The 20821-nt window shown below is 52.8% G+C and overlaps 2 pseudogenes; one reads left to right on the plus strand and one right to left on the minus strand.

Annotated features, from left to right (window-relative positions):
• LOC135405598 (zinc finger protein 850-like) overlaps nt 1-20821 on the plus strand; it is a 598288-nt pseudogene that overhangs the window by 164387 nt on the left and 413080 nt on the right.
• On the minus strand, nt 75-20455 carry LOC135406421 (zinc finger protein 501-like; annotated as a pseudogene).

Genomic DNA, 20821 nt, shown 5'->3' on the forward strand with positions numbered 1-20821 from the left:
GAACTCCCCCACACCAACACTGGTGAGGAGATCTCTGCTCTCAACCTCCAGGAAGGACCATAGGCGGTCCCCAGCCAAGGCAGGAATCTCCACACACCCCCCAGGAAGGGTTCTGTTGGAAGAACCTGCCCCTGTGAAAGGGGACTGGCCCTTTGTGGTCAAAAGGGATGGACTGACAGTCACTGGACTCCAGGGGTTGCCTCACCATCAGGGGGTTCATTCAAGGTGGAAGCAGCGACTGTTCTTCCCGCAGTCGGGGCTTCCCTTACTGGTGGGTCCGTTGGTGTTGGGTCAAGCCAGAGCTGTCGGTGAAGCTTTTCCCACACTCCCCACACTTGTAGGGCCTCTCTCCAGTGTGGATGCGCCGGTGGGTGATGAGGGCAGAGTTCTGGTTGAAGCCTTTCCCGCAGTCGGTGCAGCGGAAGGGCCTCTCATCCGTGTGTGTCCGCTGGTGCTGGATGACATGTGAGCTGCGTTTAAACCTTTTCCCACACTCCCCACACTTGTAGGGCCTCTCTCCAGTGTGGATGCGCTGGTGTATGACAAGGGTGGAGTTCCGGTTGAAGCCCTTCCCGCAGTAGGTGCAGTGGAAGGCCCACTCCCCTGTGTGTGTCGGCTTGTGCTTCAAGAGATCTGAGCTGGTCTGAAACCCCTTCCCACATTCCAAGCACTTGTAGGGCCGTTCCCCGCTGTGGATGAGATGGTGAGAGCGGAGGCTGGAGCTGGTCCTGAAGCTTTCCCCACACTCAACACACTTGTAGGGCCGTTCCCCGGTGTGAATGCAACGGTGCACATGGAGGCCAGAGCTGTCATTGAAGCTCTTCCCACACTCCCCACACGTGTGGGGTCGTTCCACGGTGTGGATACGCTGGTGTCGGATCAGGTTGGAGCTGTCAGTGAAGCTCTTCCCACATTCCCCACACATGTAGGGCCGTTCCCCAGTGTGGATGCGCTGGTGGATGCAGAGGCTGGAGCTCTGCCTGAAGCTCTTCCCACACTCCCCACATCTGTAAGGCCTTTCCGCACTGTGGATAATCTGGTGCTGGATCAGAGTGGTGTTGCTCCTGAAGCTCTTTCCACATTGACCTCACGTGTACGGATGTTCTCCAGTGTGGATGTGCTGGTGGGTGAGGAGGTTGGTGCTCCTCCTAAAGCTCTTCCCACATTCCAAACACCTGAAGGGTTTCTCCCTGCTGGGAGGCTGCTCAGGGATCACCAGCTCAGAGCTCCCCCTCAAGCTCCGGCCGCCTTCCCGGCACAGGCTGGCTCTTTCCTCCTCAGAGCACCCTGGGATGGCTTTGGAGCCCCTCCTGCGGGGGGATCTCCGGCCCTTTTCCTCCCCGCTGCCTTCCTGCGCCGGGGAGCCCTTCAAAACGGCCTCTCCCACCAGGGTCTCACGGGGGGATTTGTCCTCCGGGCTCTCCGTCCTCAGCTCGGGGCCTGGGGCAGGAAGCAAGAAGGACAGGGAGGGGATTTGCCTCCGGCCCACAGGGAAGGCCAAGGACATCCCCCCAACTCCGGCCCCGGCAGGACGGCGGCGCCAGCGGGGTTGTCCTGCAGCCGGGGCCATGCTCGGCTGACAGAGCCAGCACAACACCCGCCCAAAGGGACACTGACTGCCTCCTCACCTGCCTGGGGGGCCCAAGGCATCTTCCTCTTCCTCGCAGCCTCCTCCTCCATCCGCCCAAGCTTTGGGAAGGACAAATCCTGATGGGGGGGAAAACAAGGGCTGAGTGCGTTGGCCTGGGGGTTCCTCCTGCCCAAGTCCATCTCTAGAACTCACCGGGCATCCTGTGACCATAAAAACCTCCAAAACACCAACATTAAGTCCAGAAAACCCCAAATCATCGAGATTCAGGCAAAAGCCCTTCAGAAATAGTGAGAAGACTCCTGCCCGCAAAAAGTTGACATTCAGCTAAAAAATACTCTAAAATATGAAGATTAGCCCAAAAAAATTCTCCTAAGAGTTCCCCTGCTCTGGTTTCCCCCCTCTGGGGATGCTTGGGGTCCCACTTAGGGATGCTGGGAGTGTTGGGGGTCCCAGGGGTCCCTTCTCCTCTGACTCTCGCCTTCGGGATGCCGCATTCCCAGACATTCCCCCTCTCCAGGTTCTGCACTTTGTTGTCCTAGGGGATCCCAGGGGTCCCCACTGTCCAGACTTCCCCTTTTCCGTGCCCCCCCTCTCCAGGCTCTTGAAGCTCCTCCCTCTCTCCAGCCTCCCACACACTCCAGGGATCAAGGCATGGGGACACCGAGGCACCCCCACCATCCCGCTCCCGCTCTCCCCCCTCCTCTTACCCCCTGTCTCACCCCTTTCCCATCAGCCCCCAAAACCCCGGCTCCCCCCAGCTCCCTTTAGGGGTGACCCACCGCCCCTCAAGCTCCCTTTGGGGGTCCCACCCGCTCTTTTCACTTCTCTCTGTACAAAATTGCTTCCTAATATCCAACCTAAACCTCCCCTGGCACAGCTCAAGACCCAGCCCTCTTGTCCTACTGCTGCTTCCTGGCACAACAGCCCCACCCCCACCTGGCTCCAACCTCCTGGCAGGGACTTGCAGACAGTCAGGAGGTCTCCCCTGAGCCTCCTCTTCTCCAGCCTCAACACCCCCAGCTCCCTCAGCCTCTCCTCACACCACTTGTGCTCCACTCCCTTCCCCAGCCTCGCTGCTCTTCTCTGCACCTGCTCCAGCCCCTCCAGGGCCTTCCTCAACTCAGGGGCCCAGAGCTGGACACAGCACTCCAGGGGTGGCCTCACCAGCGCTCACTCCAGCCCAACAATCACTTCCCTGCTCCTGCTGACACACTCTTCCTCACACAGGCCACCAGCCATTGGCCCTCTTGGCCACCTGGCCACATTCTGCCTCCTCTTCAGCTTTCTGTCCATCCACACTCCCAGCTCCCTTTCTGCCTGCCTGCTCTCCAGACACTCTGGCCCCAGCCCGGGGGCTGACGGGGCTTCTTGTGGCCAAAGGGCAGGACCCGGCCCTTGGCCTGCTGGAACCTCATCCCCTTGCAATCAGCCCATGGATCCAGCTGGGCCAGGTCCCTCTGCAGAGCCCTCCTGCCTTCCAGCACATCAACACACCCCCAGCTTGGTGTCACCTGCACATTTGCTGATGAAATGCCTGGTTCTGCAGCAGCTGCAGATGCTCAAGGGGCAGCAGGACCAAGTCAGGGGCCTGGGGAGGCCTGGGGGGCTTTGGGGTGCGAGAGGGTCCTGGGGGAGCTGGGGAGGGGCTTTGGGAATTGGGGGTACAAACCAGTACAGACCAGGACAGATCAGTACCTCCTCACTGCTCCCCAGATCTCTCCTGGAGCTGGGCCACGTTGTCCTGGGACATCTGAGCCCCCACCACTGCCTTCCCAGTACAGCCCACTGTGTTCCTGTCCCAGGGTGCCGGGTGATCCCTCTTTGGGGGGGAAGTTGGAAGGGATTTGAGGCGGGGCTGGGGGAGATTTCAGGGGATCTAGGGGGGGGTTGGATAGGAATTTGGGGAGTTTTGGGGTGCTTTGGGTTCATTTAGGGGAGTTAAAAGGGGTCTTGGGAGGTCAAAGGGATCTGTACGGGGAGGGGATTAAAAGAAAATGGGAGTTGGGAGACATTTGGGGGGGTTAATGATGTCTAGGGGGAAAGAGGAGGGGCAGCACCAAGAGCAGGTGAGTCCTGAGACCCCCCGGGGTTCCCAAGACCTTCTTGGTGTCCCTAATTCCCCCCTTAAATCCCTGAGACCCCCTTGGTGTCTCCAATGTCCCCAGGGCCTCTCCATGGCCATAATTCCCCCAATTCCACTGTCCCCAAACCCCATCCCTGATGTCCCCAACCTTCCATCTCACCCCAGGAGCCCACCCTGGACCCTCTGACACCAAAAACATTCCCCCTCCCTGCCATGTTCACAGAAAGGCCAAGGGCACCTGGGGACACACTGGGGACAGTCGGGGGGCTTTGGGGGTCACTGGGTGTTTACTGGGGGATATGGGACACACTGCAGGGAACCAGGGGGCACTGGCAGGGACTGGGGGCGAACTGGGGCACACTGGGGGGGCACTGGCAGACAACTGGGGAGTTACTGGGGGATTATCAGGACACACAGGGGGGACACTGTGAGGTTACTGGGCCAAACTGGGGCCAACTGGGTGCTCAGTGGGATACATTGGGTGGTCACTGGGGGGTTACTGGGCCATCCTGAGGGTCACTGGAAGGTTATTGGGATATACTGGGGGCACTGGGATCCCCTTACCCGGATGTAGTATATCTCCCCCCTCCGATTTTGGGGGGCATCCCTAGGACCTCTCCCCTGGGGGCTGAGGGACCCCTCGAACCCACTGCTGGGCTTTAGGGGACTCCACAAAATCCCCTCAAAACCCCTGAAATCCTCTCAGAAATCCACCCCAGGACCCACCGAAACGTCCTCAAAGACCCCCCAAATCCCCTAAGAGACCTCACCACCACCCCCCCCCCGGGCTCCCTAAACCCTCTCAGTGACCCGCAAAACACACCTGGGACCCCCCAAGCCCATTCAGGGATCCCCCCAGTCCCTCTAAGGGAGCCTCAAAGCCGTCTGGAACCACCTAGAGACCACAAAAACTGCTGCAAAGGTCCCTGCAAAACCCACCCAGGACCCCCAAACCCCCTCAGAGATCCCCCAAGCCCACCTGTGACCCCCCAATCTCCTCAGAAACCCAAACTCCCTGAGAGACTCCCAAACCCCTTCAGGGACCTTCAACCTCCCCCCTCCCGGGGCCCCTCAGGACACCGAACCCCCTCAGGGACCCCTCAAAATCTCCTCGGGAACCTCCGAACTCCCCCGCTAAACCCTCCCGAGCCCTCCAGCCTTTCCACCCCCAGCCGCGCTCCCCGCAGCCCCCGAAGGGATCCCCAGACCCCGCTCCCCCCGCAGACCCCCCCAGCTCACACACCCAAGCGCAGCTTTTCCCGGGGCCGCCGCCCCCGAATCCCCCACGCGCCAAAGATGGCGCCCTTCGCGCGCTGCGGGTGGACACACCCCCGCCGCAGCCAATCAGCGCGCGGCCACGCCCCCTGCCCGCCCTCCGCCCCGCCCCCGCCTGGCGCGGGGCACCCCGGGAGATTCCCCAGTCAGTGCCCGGGAACAGCCCCGGCAGCGCAGCCCCCAAGGGCACACGATGGGCTGTGGGCTGGAGAGGACCCTCCTCAGCCTGGGCAGCAGGGCTGCAGGGGGGGATTCCCTGACCCTCCCCAGATGGGCCCTTCCTGCCCAACAGCTCCTGCTCCAAAGGGCTCCCACACACCCTGGGCCACTTGTCCCACTTGGGCACTGGAGCTGCCCCAGGGCATCTCTGGGCAGTGGCCAGCTCTGGGACTGCTCTGGCAAGTCATGGCCTGAAGCCACGAGTGTGGAATTTAGGAGACACCTGAAACCTCTGCAGAACAGAACTCTTGATAATTGCTGAAGGCTTCCTGGCCAGCATTGACAGACCTTTGATTTTTTTTTTTTTTTTTTAATCTCAACAATTTTTCTCCATTTGTTTCCATTGACAACACCTTCTATATATTCTATTAAGCTGATTCTTTCATTGCCTACATGAATAGTTTTGTGCAGCTACTTATCAAAATAAATATCCCATCAGTGATTCAGTTATGGAAACCTGGCTCAGAGGAAGCTCCTGATTTTTGGGGCACCTTTCATCTCTCTAATTTGGCCTCTTTTCTTCTTCCTCTCCCTATTTTTGTTTTGAAAAAGCTCTCCAGGATGTGTGTGCCTGGGAGTGTTTTCACACTCTGAGCTGTGCCCTGTGCCATGGGATAGGGGACAAATGCACCTTCCAGAGAAATCTGCCACTGCTGCTCACAGAAGCCCTCTGAGTGCCCAGGTGAGATGGTGCCCAGGCTGCTTTGCTGGTGTGGAATGAAAGGGCCAGGCCAGAAAGGCAGAGGAGGGTGATGGAGGAGACAGGGCCATTTGCAGGGGATGTGTTGCGAGGCTGGGGAGATGAATGTCCCTGGGCCAGTGAAGGCTGTTCCTGGAGTCACCCCAGAAGTGTCAGGGATCTGACAGGGCTCCAGAGGGCATCCTCAGTGCCCCTCCTCCCTCCACTTTTGGGGGGTCCCACTCCCCTCCCACTCAGTTTGGGGTCCCACCACCCCTTCTGTCCCCTCTGACCCCCCTTTTCCCACTGACCGCCCCCTTCCCACCCCCCACTCACCGGAGAGCTCCTCGCCCGGAGCCAGGAGGGCTCCCAGCACCACCAGTGCCCAGAGAAGTCCCCCCAGGGAAGGGGTTGGGTGGGATCCTGGGTGGGCTTTGAGTATGTTCAGGCAGTCCGCCAGAGCCTGTGTGGAGGTTTAGGGGGTTCCCAGCACCTTTCTAAGTGTGCTGGGTGCCTTATTGAGAGGTTAGTTCCCTCCCAGAGCCCCCCCAGAGCGGGCTGACAGGGGGGAACACAGGGGGGTCCCCATTCCCGATACATCCCGGGGCCTGTTCTGCCCCCCCCAAACTCAGCTGCACCCCTTGGGATTCCCCCAAGCCCCTTCCCCACTGCCCCCCAATAACCGGGACTGGGGAGAACTGGGAAGCTTTCCTGGGATCAGGAGTGGCAGCAGGGGAGGGAGGGAAACACGACCCCCCCAAAATCCTCACGGGGACAGGGGGGGTCCAGGCTGGGCCCGAGGCCCCGGGGAGGGGCTGCGGCCGCCGCCGGCTCAGAAGCTCTGTGGGGAGAGAAAAGGGGGTGACACCGGGGTGGGGGGTCCCCGGGGGGGCACAGACGCTCTGGGGGGACACACGACCCCCTGGGACCCCCCTCACCTTCTGGCGCAGGTAGAAGCCGAGCCCCAGCGCCAGGGAGACGAAGGCCAAGAGGAAGCCCCCGGCCCCTCCTTGGCAGCAATTGCTCAGGCTGATGGAGCCCGGCAGGGCCGGGGCCGCCGGCGGTGTCCGATCCCGGCAGGAAGCGGGGAGGGCCCCGGGGAGCGGCGGCGGCGGGCGGGGCCCTGGGGGAGCCGCCCCGAGGGGTCCCCGCCGCCCGTGGCACTGAAGGAGCCGCCCCGGGACGGGCCCTGGCGGGGGTCGCCAGAGAGGGGGGGCGAGCTCGGAACGGAATCAGCTCCGGAGAATAAACCAAGGAAAACCAAAGGGCCGCGCCGGGGGAGTCTCCGCCGCCCCGGAGCTGAAAGAGCTGCCCCGCGGGACGGGCGAGGAGGGGCGGCGGTGAAACAGTCGCCCGGGGTGTGGCGAGGGAGACAGGAATGGGATAAAAGAGAGAGAATAGAGAGAGAAATCGCTTTGTTTCCCCCCTCCCTCCCCACCCCAACTCCCTTTTGTATACAGATAAAAGCAGGGATCAGCATGTGCTTCCCCCTTTTCCCCTCAGGGGAACAAAAAACAAAAAAGAAAACCTTGGGAACGAGGGGGAAAAGCCAACTCTGCAAAACTATCTTGTCTGAGATAAGTTGTGCTGCCAAAGGAAACGCTGACTCCAGAGGTGCCCTAGGTGGGGCAGAGCCCCCACCCTGCCCACTCACACACTTCAGCTCAACATTGGGGTTTTCCCCTCCCTGGCACTGCCCAGTCCAGCCCCTCCCTGGTCCCCCCATCTCCCTGCCCCTGCCCCAGCCCAGCAGAGCAGCACACTCAGGTCTGGCCCTGCAGCAGGACATGGAGGCCCTGGAGCTCAGGGACAGGCCCTCTGGGTCTGCAATGCTCAGCACATCATCAGCTCAGGCAGCTCCTGCAGCCCCAGGGCCAGCCCCGCTCCCCAGCACAGCAGCAGAGAATCGGCCCCGGGCTCCTCAGGCCCCATTTGCCATCTCCAGGGGCACTGGCCACCTCCAGCACCAGCTGGAGCAGCCTCAGCCCCTCCAGCCCCCACAGTGGGACCCTGAGGGCAGCACAGGGACTCCAGGGAGAAACCAGCAAGGCAAGGACCCTCTGGAGAGCCTGGTCCTTGGCCTTGTTCTTGAGAGCCCTGGAGAAGAAGAGCTGAGGCTTCAGGCTGTGCCCGGAGCAAATGGAGCCCCTTGTGTGGTGGAAAGAGTGCAGTGGAGCCCAGCTCATGCCAGCAGTGCCATGGCCACAGGACTGACCCAGCCCAGCCCAGGGACCAAGGCCCAGAGCACTGAGGCCTCAGCCGAGGCCCAGAAGGGGAGGGTGGCAGGAGAAAAAGAGCAGCTCTCAACAGGCCAAATGCTGCTGCTCCCTGGCACTGCTGCTCTGCTGGGACTCTGTTTCCCTGCCCCTCTGCACACAGGCACTGCCCTGCCAGACTCATCAGAGGTCTCAGAAGATTGAACTCACAAAAACAAGTCACTGAAGGATCCTTGACTTTGTTTCAATGCATTCCTCATTTACCCAGACTCTGGGTCAAATTCAAGATGTAGACAGTGAACTAGACATGGGATGAATAATCAGTATTCACTGTACACAACTTTATCCCAGGAGAAAAACCACATGAAACCCCTAACCCAGCACCACAAAACCCTGAGCAGGCAGGCTGGAACAAGGAGTCCCATTCTGAATGCTATGGAAGAGAAAACAGGCAGTTTGTGACTTTAGAAAAGAACCCAGTCATCATTTCCCTCCGGGCATCCCTGAAGCAAAAGATTTCTTAAGACAGTTGCCAGAGCTTGGCAGCAGGCTGTCCTTCTTAGCTTGGAAAATCTCTGCTAACTTACCTAACAATGGTACAAACCCCCCACGTTAATGTTGTCAAACAGCTGCATCTGCAGGATTCATGTTCCAGCCTTACCTAATGCACAGTTATCACACCTCTTTTCAAATGCAGCCTCCATAGAAAAAAAAAGTTAAGAGCACTTTATTTTGATTATAGTGCTTTCCCCTGGCAGGAATTTTTATTTCAGTTCAAATCTTTGAACCATTACATTTTCAGTGAGGCATTTTTATATTTACAGTTGACATCTTCAGAGAAGAATGAAACCTTTGAGCAACAGCTCTAAAGCATGAAGGTTGCCTGCAGTAAATACTTAAATTATTTTACATCCCAATGGAGCCTGTTGTTTTTAGCTAAAATTTAACAAACCTTAAATCAATGACCTTTCTTTGACTGAAAGCCTGCACTTTGGAAAACTAACTTTCCCAATAAACATATTTGGGTGAATAAATGCCAAACAAAGGGCTATTGAAATCTAAACATTTTCTCCATTTATAGCTTGTGAACATTTAGTTCCTAAATTCCCAACTGCTACCTAATGTACAGAACAGTGGTGCCTTGGTTGAATCACATATCATTGATTTCAGAGTGTCACAGGGATCTCATTGACAGGAATCAATTAGAATCCAAAATCAATCAAATATGTTCGTGCACTATCATTCATCGAATTTGAATATCCCCAAATTAATTGTAAGCATGTGAAAGAACCTAGAAATAAATTTTGAAAAGGTACAAAAATAAAAATCAGTCAACTTTGAGAAGATAATAGTGCATCTGAGCATGTTTCATGCCTGCTGGGGTAAGTTACTGGTGAATCACACCTTCCCTTCCCAGCACAGGCTGAGATATATTCTTTTTGGAACATGAAAATACCCAGGGACTGAAGGCAGAGGACACACCAGTCAATGATCCAGCATTATTTTATGAACAGCCTGTTACACCCCCAATATCAAACATGCTGCCAGGATATCACAAAATGCACAAGGATGTGACACTCTGAAAAACTGCACATTGTAAGTGAGCCACTGCGCTTCAGGGAGAAAGAAAGGAGAGAATTACTGAATCTCTACCAAAAGCATGAATAGATGTGGCCACTTATCCAAAGAGCTGTTCTTGTTGCTGAGGACTCCTCTCTAAACACATTCACCTGTCATTCTGTCAAGGTAATAAATCCTTCCACTCCTTACAGCACACTCAAAAGCACCCTGCTATTTAATGTCAGTGGAAAAATGGCCCAAAGTGCCTAAAACATTTCCTTTTGCTCATGTAAAAGTGCTGGCATTTTACTTCCTTCCTGATAAGCCAGTGCCAATGGACCTGATTATTCTTTTCTTATTCAAAGCACATCAGTAGTTCCAAAGCACTCTCCATCTTATCAGGTGTCTGAACAGCACAGTTACTGAAAACAGTTTGTCCTGCTCCTCTCTCCTTCTGCCAGGCTATCAGATAAACCCAACTAACTCTCTGTATTTACACACCATCAAACATAAGCTGTGTCTTCAACCCACTGTAGCCTGTTTCTGGCATGTTACAGGTTTGCTGCTTGACATTAGTTGTACCCAAAACAGCAGCAGTGAATTAGCTTAGAACAAAAATATAGTCACTCCATACCACGGTACACAAAAGGGACACAGGATAGTGTATTCACACATATATGAATATGTGTGTATATATAATATGATCTATAAAACCATAAAAATGATATAATTAACTATTTAAAAATTTAAAGCCTCCTTTTCTACTTAGCTAGGAAAAAAAAAAAAAAAGACATTCCTGTCAAAAGGAGCACTCAAATCCATTCCTTAACATCATGGGTGAAACTGGGAGCGAATACAGCTCTGTGTGTTCCTGTACAGATTAGAGCTGCATCCTAACATATATATATATATGTATTATATATACACCATGTGTGAACATTTGGATGTTTAGATGTGTGTATTTAGATATGAGAAAGACAAATAAAAGCTCCAGAACTGATCCATTTCCTCTGTAAGTGTGCAGGGATTAGAGTGGACTAACTCAGCCTCATTTAGAGCCAGCTCAGAGATTTTCTTCTCTGTCATGTGCAAGTTCCCTGATTAAACTTGTTGCAGCACAATGACCATACTCAAATTTAGAGACACTGTTTGCACTGAAACACACTCACAGAATTCCGTGTTGAAAGAATCAGTGATGAATTAGGAATGCATTTTTCTTCTCTCAGAAGCTACTACCTTTACTTAAAATTACAATTAAGAGGCCATACTTATTTTCCAGGTTCAAAGTGTTTCTGCCCCTACCAACAAACACAGACACAGGCTTTTTCTGGCCAGAAAAAAAAAAAAAACCAAAACAAAAAAAAAAAAAAAAAAAAAAAAAAAAAAAAAAACCTAGCCCTGGAAAGACAATAATTTCTTAGAATACAGATCAACTCTTACAAAATCTTTGGTGACTGAAGCCCTGACATGATGCAAATGGCAGTCTTTTAGATCAAAACAAATCAGTGCACACCCTCAAAATGCAGTAATACCATTCACAAATGGAAACACAAATGCCTTCTCCAAATCTGTTCCACAGCATTTTACCAAGTAAATACAGCAACAGAACCAAATTCCAAAATATACAGGTTCAATAGACATGTTTGTGTCTGTTAACAGCAGAGAGATTCCAGTGTTATGTATTTAACCTGATGTGAAGACTGGGCCTGCTACCTACAAACATGGTATAAATACAGTTAAGTTTAGGAATTGGAACCACCACAGCAAAACTACAGCTCAGACTACTGTATAAAAGCAGGCAGTAAAAGCTTAATTACCAGTAGCATTATGCTGTCTATATTGTTAAATGGGAACTCTGTCATCAAGATGTAGATTGGCTTGTGAGCACTGGATTAAAGAGCTCTGAAATGTAGAGTAAAATATAAGTACTCTGTAGAAACATCAGGGGCAAAAAAAAAATCTGTTTTTAACACATTTTAAAATGAGAGGTAGTAATGCACAGTACTGTATTAGAACATCGTTAAGTATCAATTTGATAAACACATATTTTGGGATCAAATCAGAACTTCAATATGATGTCTTTATGTATAGTTCTCTGTATGACTATAGGAACTCAAAATACAGGTCCTACAAACTGATTTACATGTGCACATGAGCAAAACGTGAAAATGCAAATATATTGTTTGTGCTGAGTATCTCTCCAAGTGTCTATTTATAGATTTGGCTCTTTCAATATTTTTTATTCCAAAATGCTTTCAAATCTTTGCATGTGTATGTGTTCTCTCATGTAAAAATCACCCATAAGGAATCCCTATCCATGTGTCATTTGATGGGGTCACTTTTCTGTGTTAAGTTCCCTGGAATACACCCTCCTTAAAATATGACAGCTGATCCACTTGGAAACTCACCAAAGGACAGGTGAGCTTCATTTCTACTTTCCTTCATTATCTCCTGAAATTTGATATTCAGGGGCTGAAACATGACGGTCTCTCCTTCTGTCCTGATCTGTCTTCCTCTAAGCCCTCCTTTTCCTGTTCACATGCCTTCCACTACCTTGTTAGCTTGTCATCTCCCCCCCTTTACACCCCCATGTAGTGAGGGTGAAAAGTAGTGAGCCATCACTACTTTTCTCTCAACCATCTTCCATCCAAGCCAGCAGTTCTCTTCCCTGCCAGTGCTGCTGCTTGGAGAACCAGAAATCCTGGGCTGTCCTTTGCATGTTGATAAACAAAGCAATTGGCTTCTACCCCTGGGGACTGAAAGTGTCACCTCCCCCAGACTGGGGCCTGGAATTCCAACCACATTCCTGAGCTTGGGTTTCAGTTTGGGGGAGGGGAAAAGAAAAAAGGTCAAGAGATTACAGCAGCAAGGAAACTGGGGCTAAGTGTACCTTCATTTTCTCAAGCTGTTCTGTAGAAATAAATAAAAATAGTACTATGGAGAAAAAAAAAAGCTCAAGCCAGGTATCAGTTTCCTGAATTTGATCAGGGAATGCAGAAGAAGAACACGCCTGCAAACACACATCTCCACTAACTTATCAAACTGTACAGTGCAAAATCTGACCCCAAGGAGTCTGTACAAAACACTGGGAATGGAATCAGAGAGGGGAAGGAAGAAATCCTCAGCAGTGCCTGCCCCAGTCAAGGGGCATTACTGAGCAGCACCTACATTTCCATGGCTCTCTGGGCAGGTCATTTTTCATGTGTGCCAAACAGCACATCTTGAAGCTTGTTCCCATTGAAATACTAGAGACATTTCAGGGCATCTGAACAGCCAGATTCTTAAAGCACAACTACCTCAAGGCAAGGGAAGAAGTGAGATTCAGTGGCACTTGGCAGAAACTGCCCAGTGCATTGTGTCAAATGGGTATTTACCAAAAGGAGCAACAAGCTCAAGCCATCAGGGAAAGAGCCAGATGATGAAAGGGTGTTAGCCGCTGAGAATTTCTTTGGGAAGAAGTAGACTGTTAACTTGAGATAGAAATTTGCAATATACCATGGAACCTTCTTCAAAGTCCAGCTGGAAAATACCTTCTTGTTAAGAGTGCGAAATAAATCCTAAAGTGTCATCAACAATGTTATTTTCTCTTTATTCTCAATCACTGATTAAAGAAACATAACTCAAATGTGATCTCACTCTGTGCTCCAGTGACATTAACATTAGAACAATATTGTCACTGTCTCCTGGTCTCTTGTGCTCCTCACTGGAAGGCACTTGGTGCACCCCTGGATATTCTGCTAATGAGGTAAAAAACTAACCCTTCCAAAGTTCCAGATTTTCCTCACCTGTTTGTACACAGTTGGACAAACTGGACCAAGTTATTACTTGAAAGCCACCTGCTGGATTTAGCATTAATTACTCCTTGTTTTGATCGTAGAGGAAAAAAGCTCACACAACACAATCTTTGTGGACCCAACAGAGAAAACATCCCCAGGGTCTTATTAGAGCACAAACCTGCAAACAGGAATTACAGGTCAGAGAATCACAGAATCATCAAGGTTGGAAGAGACCTTCCAGACTTTCTAGTCCAGCTGTCAACCCAGCACCACCAGAATCACCCCTAAACCCCATCCCAAAGCTCTACATCCAGATGCCACCTGAATGCTTCCAGAGACTCCACCACCTCCCTGGGCTACTTGTGCCAATGCCTGAACACTCTCTCAGGGGAAAAAGGGTTTTTGAATATCTAATATGAACCTTGCCCAAAGCAATTTAAGGCTGTTTCCTCTCTTCCTGTCACTAAAGGCTTTGCAGAAGAGACCGACTCCCACACCCACTAAAACCTCCTTTCAGGTCATTGCAGAGAGCAATGAGGTCCCCCCTGAGCCTCCCCTTCTCCAGACTCAACAAGCCCAGTTCCCTCAGCCATCCCTCAGCAGACATGTTTTCCAGAGCCTTCACCAGCTCCGTTCCCTTCTCTGGACACGCTCCAGCCCCTCAAGGGCCTTTTGGCACTGAGGGACCAGAACTGGACACAGCACTCCAGGTGGGGCCTCCCCAGTGCCCAGCACACAGGGGCAATCAGTTCTCTGCTCCTGCTGGCCACACTCTTCTCCACAAAGGCCACAATGCCCTTGGCCTTCTTGCCCCCCTGGGCACACTCTGCCTCATATCCAGTCCCTGTCAAGCAGCACCCCCAAGTCCCTTCCAGCTGAGCAGCTCTCCAGCCCCTCTGCCCCCAGCCTGGAGCATTCCAGGGGGTTGTTGGGACCCAAGTGCAGGCCCTGACACTTGGCCTTATTGATCCAGCCTGTCCAGATCCCTCTGCAGAGCCTTCCTGCCCTCCAGCACATCCACACTCACACCCAGCTCAGTCAGTCTCCCAAACAGACCAAAGTCTGACCACCAGCAGTCCAGGCTGTCAGTTCTGCTGCCCCCTCCTTCCTCTACCCAGAATGGAAAACTCCATCATTTTGGGGTCTCTGTGCCCGTCAGCTCCAACCACCACATCCTCCACCAGTCACAGAATCATGGAATGGTTTGGGTTGGAAGGGACCTTAAAGAGCATCTCAGTCCAACCCCCTGCCATGGGCAGGGACACCTTTCACTAGACTCAGAGCTCAGAGCCCCATCCAACCTGGCTGTGAACACTTCCAGGGATGGGGCAGCCAGAACTTCTCTGAGCAACCTGTGCCAGGATCTCACTACCATCACAGTCCAGAAATTCTTCCTAATATCCCTAATATTTAATCCTTCCCTTTCTCAGTGTGAAGCTATTCTCCTTGTCCTGTCACTCCAGGCCCTTGTCCAAAGTCTCTCTCCATCTTTCTTGTTGGCTCCCTTCAGACACTGCAAGGCCACAATTAGGTCACCCCAAAGCCTTCTCTTCTCCAGCCTCAACTATCCCAGTTCTCTCAGCCTCTCCTCACAGCAGAGCTGCTTCATCCCTCTGATCCTATTGCTGGTCTCCTCTGCACTCGCTCCGACAGGTCCATGTCCTTCCTGTGCTGGAGCCCAGAGCTGGAGGCAGCTCTGCAGGGGTGACAACATTACAGCCCTGTGTGTTCCAGCAAGGACACTGTGGAACCTCCTGGAGTAAAGGGGCCATTGTGACACTGCACGGCCTCATGAAATCAAAGGAATCCTGGGACACTGTGGAACCTCATGAAACCAAGGATTCATTGTTCCCTGAAGGGCCTCATGGAACCAAGGGAGTCCTGAGACTTTTCAGGCCCTCATAGAATCAAAGGGCCATTGTGACACTGAGGAACCTCGGGGACTTATGGAACCAAAGGAACCCTGGGACAATGTGGACCCACATGGAATTATTAGGCCACTGTGAAACTGCAGGGCCTCATGGAACCAAAGGAACCCTGAGATTTTTCAGAACCTCATGGAATCAAGGGGCCACTGTGACTCTGCAGAGCGTCATGGAGACAAAGGGACCCCGGGACACTGTGGACCTCAAGAAATCAATGGCCCATATTGGCACTGTGGAACCTCATGGAATCAAGGAGACATTCTTATGCTGCAGGGTATTATTGAGCCTAAGTGACCATTGTGACACTGTGGAACCTGATGGAGTCAAGGGGTCTTTGTGACATGGGGGGCCTCATGGAACCAAAGGAACCCTGAGACATTTCAGGACCTTGTGGAATCAAGAGACCATTGTCATCCTGCAGAGCCTTATAGAGCTAAATGGGCCCTGGGACACTGTGGAACGATGGAATCAAGGGGCCATTGTGACACTGCAGAACCTCATTCAGCCAAAGGAACCCTGGGACAATGTGGAACCACATGGAATTACTGGCCACTGTGACACTGCAGGGCCTCATGGAAACAAAGGATTCTTGGGACACTGTGGAATCTCATGGAACCAAGGGGACACTGTGATATGTGGGGCCTCCTAGAACCAAAGGAGTCCTGAGACATTTTGCAAACCCATGGAATCAAGGGTCCATTATCACACTGCAGAGCCTTATGAAGCCAAATGGAGCCTGGGACTCTGTGGAACCTCATGGAATCAGTTGGTCATTCCCACACTGTAAAACCTCATGGATACTCTCAGGTTCCCATTATTAAGAGACATCTCTGACCAAATTCAGCTGCAAAGGAGACCATATGCCAAAGTCAGCAGTCCAGCTTTGATTTAACAGTAAATAGGAGGGAGAGAAAAAGAATGAAACAGAGAGAGAGAAGAAGAGGGTGGTGGGAAGCCAGTGAGAGAGAGACAGAGATGAAGTAAATGTATCACACCATGGAAATCCCTGAGGCTCCCACCGGTCCTTCTTCACCCTGCTCTGCTCGGTGGAGGGTCCCCAAGTTGTGCTTCTGGGCTATCACTTTTATACAGCCCAAGCCCCGGGTATTCAGGGGGGTAGATGCTGTTCCCAAAGCTTGGGCTGGCACATCTACCAGGACTTGCTTCCTTTCCCACAGCTTGCCACGGTGGGAGTTTTGCCTGGTGTGCTTCCAGTCTGCAGGTGGGAATCTTTGTCTGGATGGGTTCCCCAGACCTGCCTTACCAGCCCTGGCTTCCTGTTGGGGCTGTCTGCTCTTTCCCACAGTCTGCACAGTGCAATTCTGTCCTGGGGGCTACTTCCAAAGCTTCACCTCCCTTTAGGCCTTGGAATTAAAGGCCTTCCTGTTTACCACCAGTGCTTGTGTGTTGTGGTGCCTTATGGGATTTCCCTTCTTTGAAAGTGTTTTGAGACAGTTCATTGTGCCCTTCAAGTCCTTCCATGTGCACACACACACACCACTCTCACCAGTGTCTGGCCCTCCAAAGAACACAAGCCCTGATGATTTGTAGCTCCCACTCCAGTGGTTGGCACTTGGAGCTCCCTCCGTACCCAGAGCTCAGAGCTCCCTTGTGCCAGAAAGTTTAAAGATGATGTGCCTCATTCTGCCAAGACAACCCTTGGAAAAAAGTGTCATTCTGTGTTTCCTGGGATAAGAGCAGTCTATTGTCATCTTCAAAACCTTGGAGAGGTTCCAGAGATCTCCCAGGATGGAATTTGGGGCTTCAAGCACATGACCCGTATATAGAGGCTGAGGACTCAGGGGTCAGTGGTGTGAAGATTGAGGACAGTAGAGGAGTAGCCTGAGAAGTCTGGAAGGGGGGTGTCAGAGCTGGTGGAGCTTTTCTTCCTGTCAGAAAACAGCCTAAGAAAGAACTAGTGCCACCAAGGGCAGCTGGGGTGGCCTAGACTGGTGACAAGAAGTAAGAAATTTCCCTCTGAGGTCAGTGTTGTGGTGCAATATGTCACAAAGAAGGAGTCTGGATGAGCCCAAGGCTTTGTGTGTGCAGGAAGAGCCAGGGAGGACGCAGAGATGTCAGTGCAGGAAGGTACCAGCCAGGTGGGGCAGCCGGGGGGATGACGACAGCCTGCAGGGAAAGGGGCAGGGCATGGACACCGTAGGACAGCCTGGGCTGGAGAGGAGACAGAGATGGGGAGAAGCTGAAAGGCCCTGACAGAGCCACCTTCTGCAGGCTTCTGCAGGCTTCTGCAGGCCTTTGGCCATGGCTGCTGTCAGTGCCCCTGATGCCAGGAGGAGGGGAGTGCCCCTTGCAGCCCTGGGGCCTCATGGCCTCCTTGTCCCTGCTCAGCAGCCTGGCAGGTGCCACCCCATGGTCCTGCCCTTGGCATTGCACATCCCACATCCCAGTGCCCCAGGAAGAGCCCTGAGGAATGAGGCAGGAACAGGATGTCCCTTCCCAGGGGCTGGGGGTCAGGCCTTGGCCCCTTGGATTAAGGAAACAAGTCAAGGTTTATTCAGCATCAGAGCCACCTTTCCCTTGCTTGTCCATCCTTGCAATCACTGTCTGCAGTTTTCTGCTCTAACTGGAACCTGGGGACACTTTCTCAGTTGTGCCCCTCAGTGAGACTCATTAGCACTACAAGAAACTTCAGTGTTTCAGTCTCATTTTGACTTCTTGAAAAGTTGTTTGAACTTCCTCTCAGGGACTGAGTCTCATGTAAACAAAGACAAACCCCCTGGGGGTCATGAAATGCCTGGGGCTGTTGCTGTGCTGCTGAGCTGGACTGGGCTCCTGGCACACAGGGAGCTCCTGGCAAGCCAGAAGAGCTTCAAAGAGACAGCTCTGCTGGTGAGCAGCTCCTCTGCACAGCCCAGCAGGGCTGAGGGCACTGCCAGGGCAGCTCAGGGACACCAGCAGGGCACACACAGAGCTTCAAGGGGCTCAGCACTTGGCAGGAGGGCTGAGAGCTTTCTGCAGGAGGAATCTTGGCAGGGCTGCACATGGTGAGTCTGTGGCTGCAGGGCAGTGCAGGGGCAGCTCCTGGAGGCATCTCCTAAAGATGACCCAGCCCCAGCTGATGGGATGGGTGAGGAGGGGCTGTTTTGGGGCACTTTGGAAGAGCTGTGAAGCCAGGGGTGCAGGCAGGGGTGCCCAGGGCTGTGGGGCAGAGCAGGGTCCTGCAGCCCAGGGCACTGTGCTGGGCAGGGACTCTGCTGCCTGCCAGGGGCAGCTCTCAGCCGGCACAGGGAGCTGCTGCCAGGGCTGGGGCAGAAGGGCTGTGGGCAAGGAGCAAACCTGGCAGCTGAAGGAGGATCTTTTCCATGTATCGCTGCAGAAAAGACAGGGGCTACAGAAAGGAATTAGTCCTGAGGTGTGTTTCCTGCTTAGGCATTGTAGCATAGACATTGTTCTCTCAGTTCAGGAGGCTGCACTGAAATTCAAACTTTTACTCTCAGAGGTGAATATTTCAGGCAGTGTCAGAAATGAGCACAGGATCCTGGGCAGTGCTGAGCCTTCCCTTGGGGGTGGGCACTCTCCTGTCCCAGCCCTTGGCTTCTCTGCAGGAGGGCTCCTGTCCTGCTCTGTCCAGCACAGTTGCACCTCTGGGCTGGCACAGGGGACACTTCACAGAGCTGCCCTTTCAAGTAGCACTGCCCTGCTCTCAGCACAGATCTTGGTGGGGTTTTTAAAGATGAATCTGTGTGTGAAGTCATCTTCAAGGCAGCCCAAGGGAAAGTGCAGGGCAGATGGGAAACAGACTGAGAGGCATTGCAGCTCTCCTGGCTCTGCAATAAGCAACGGAGATCTCAGCCCTTCTGCCTGTCCTGGCTCAACACTCTTCAGATTTGTCATCAGAAAAATTTCCCCCTAAAAAAATTTGCCCTCAGTGTTATGATTGTAACCAAAAAACTCTGTCAAAATTATTTTAAGGATACTCTGTGCCTCTCTGCTGCTGCCCAAATTGCTCCAAAACAACAGTACAGGAACTGAACTTTTCCATCAAAGCTGGGTTCCATGTGACATCCCCTGTGATCATGAGAGCTGTCACAAACCAGCTGCATTGCAGCAGAGCAAAGCTGAGTCCTTGGCAGCACATGGGCAGAGCTCCTGCTCCTCACAGCACCCTCAGAGAGCACAAACCAGAGAAAAGAAATGCCTTGACTTGGAGGGGATTTCCCTGAAAACTGCACTGGCTTTGCTGAGAGGGGGCTGTCTTAATTGTTCCCTGTGCTTTCCTTTTGAACAGATCCTGTACTAAAAAGCAGCAAATGCCCAACAGCAGCTCCCTCACCCAGTTCCTCCTCCTGGCATTCGCAGACAGGCGAGAGCTGCAGCTCCTGCACTTCTGGCTCTTCCTGGCCATCTCCCTGGCTGCCCTCCTGGCCAACGGCCTCATCCTCAGCGCCGTAGCCTGTGACCACCACCTGCACACCCCCATGGGCTTCTTCCTGCTCAACCTCTCCCTCACAGACCTGGGCTCCATCTGCACCACTGTCCCCAAAGCCATGCACAATTCCCTCTGGGACACCACAACCATCTCCTACACAGGATGTGCTGCACAGCTCTTTTTCTTTGTCTTCTTCATGGCAGCAGAGTTTTATCTCCTCACCATCATGTGCTACGACCGCTACGTTGCCATCTGCAAACCCCTGCACTACGGGACCCTCCTGGGCAGCAGAGCTTGTGCCCACATGGCAGCAACTGCCTGGGCCACTGGGTTTCTCACTGCTCTGCTGCACACAGCCAATACATTTTCTCTGCCCCTGTGCCAGGGCAATGCCCTGGACCAGTTCTGTGAAATCCCTGCCATCCTCAAGCTCTCCTGCTCACACTCAGGCTACTGCAGGGAAATTGGGCTTCTTATAATAAGTTGTTTGTTAGGTTTTGGCTGTTTTGTTTTCATTGTTTTCTCCTATGTGCAGATCTTCAGGGCTGTGCTGAGGATCCCCTCTCAGCAGGGACGGCACAAAGCCTTTTCCACGTGCCTCCCTCACCTGGCCGTGGTCTCCCTCTTTCTCAGCACTGGCATATTTTCCGACCTGAAGCCCCCCTCCATCTCCTCCCCAACCATGGACCTGGTGGTGGCAGTTCTGTACTCGGTGGTGCCTCCAGCACTGAACCCCCTCATCTACAGCCTGAGGAACCAGGAGCTCAAGGATGCCCTGAGGAAAACGGTGACTGGATGCTTTTCAGAAGCAAAACGCTGGCTCTTTTCTTCTGTAAATCATTCCTAACATTACTTGCTACAGGCCAACCCTCTCTTCTCACCATTTTTGATGGGCTAAGAATGTTTTCTTTGGTATTTTGACTTTTTATGATGTAGAGCACAATAAAATTTTGTTCTCGATCCAGCTTCTAATTCACTGTCTTCTTCCGGAATTTGACCCTGTCCCTATGTAAATGAGGAACCCTCTCTTCATATTAAAACAAATGAAAGGACACAGTAGAAACCTGGTGGTTTTAAGATGGTTCTTCAGATACCTTATAAAATGCC

The sequence above is a fragment of the Pseudopipra pipra genome, chromosome W, assembly GCF_036250125.1.
Source record: "Pseudopipra pipra isolate bDixPip1 chromosome W, bDixPip1.hap1, whole genome shotgun sequence".
Lineage (NCBI taxonomy): Eukaryota > Metazoa > Chordata > Aves > Passeriformes > Pipridae > Pseudopipra > Pseudopipra pipra.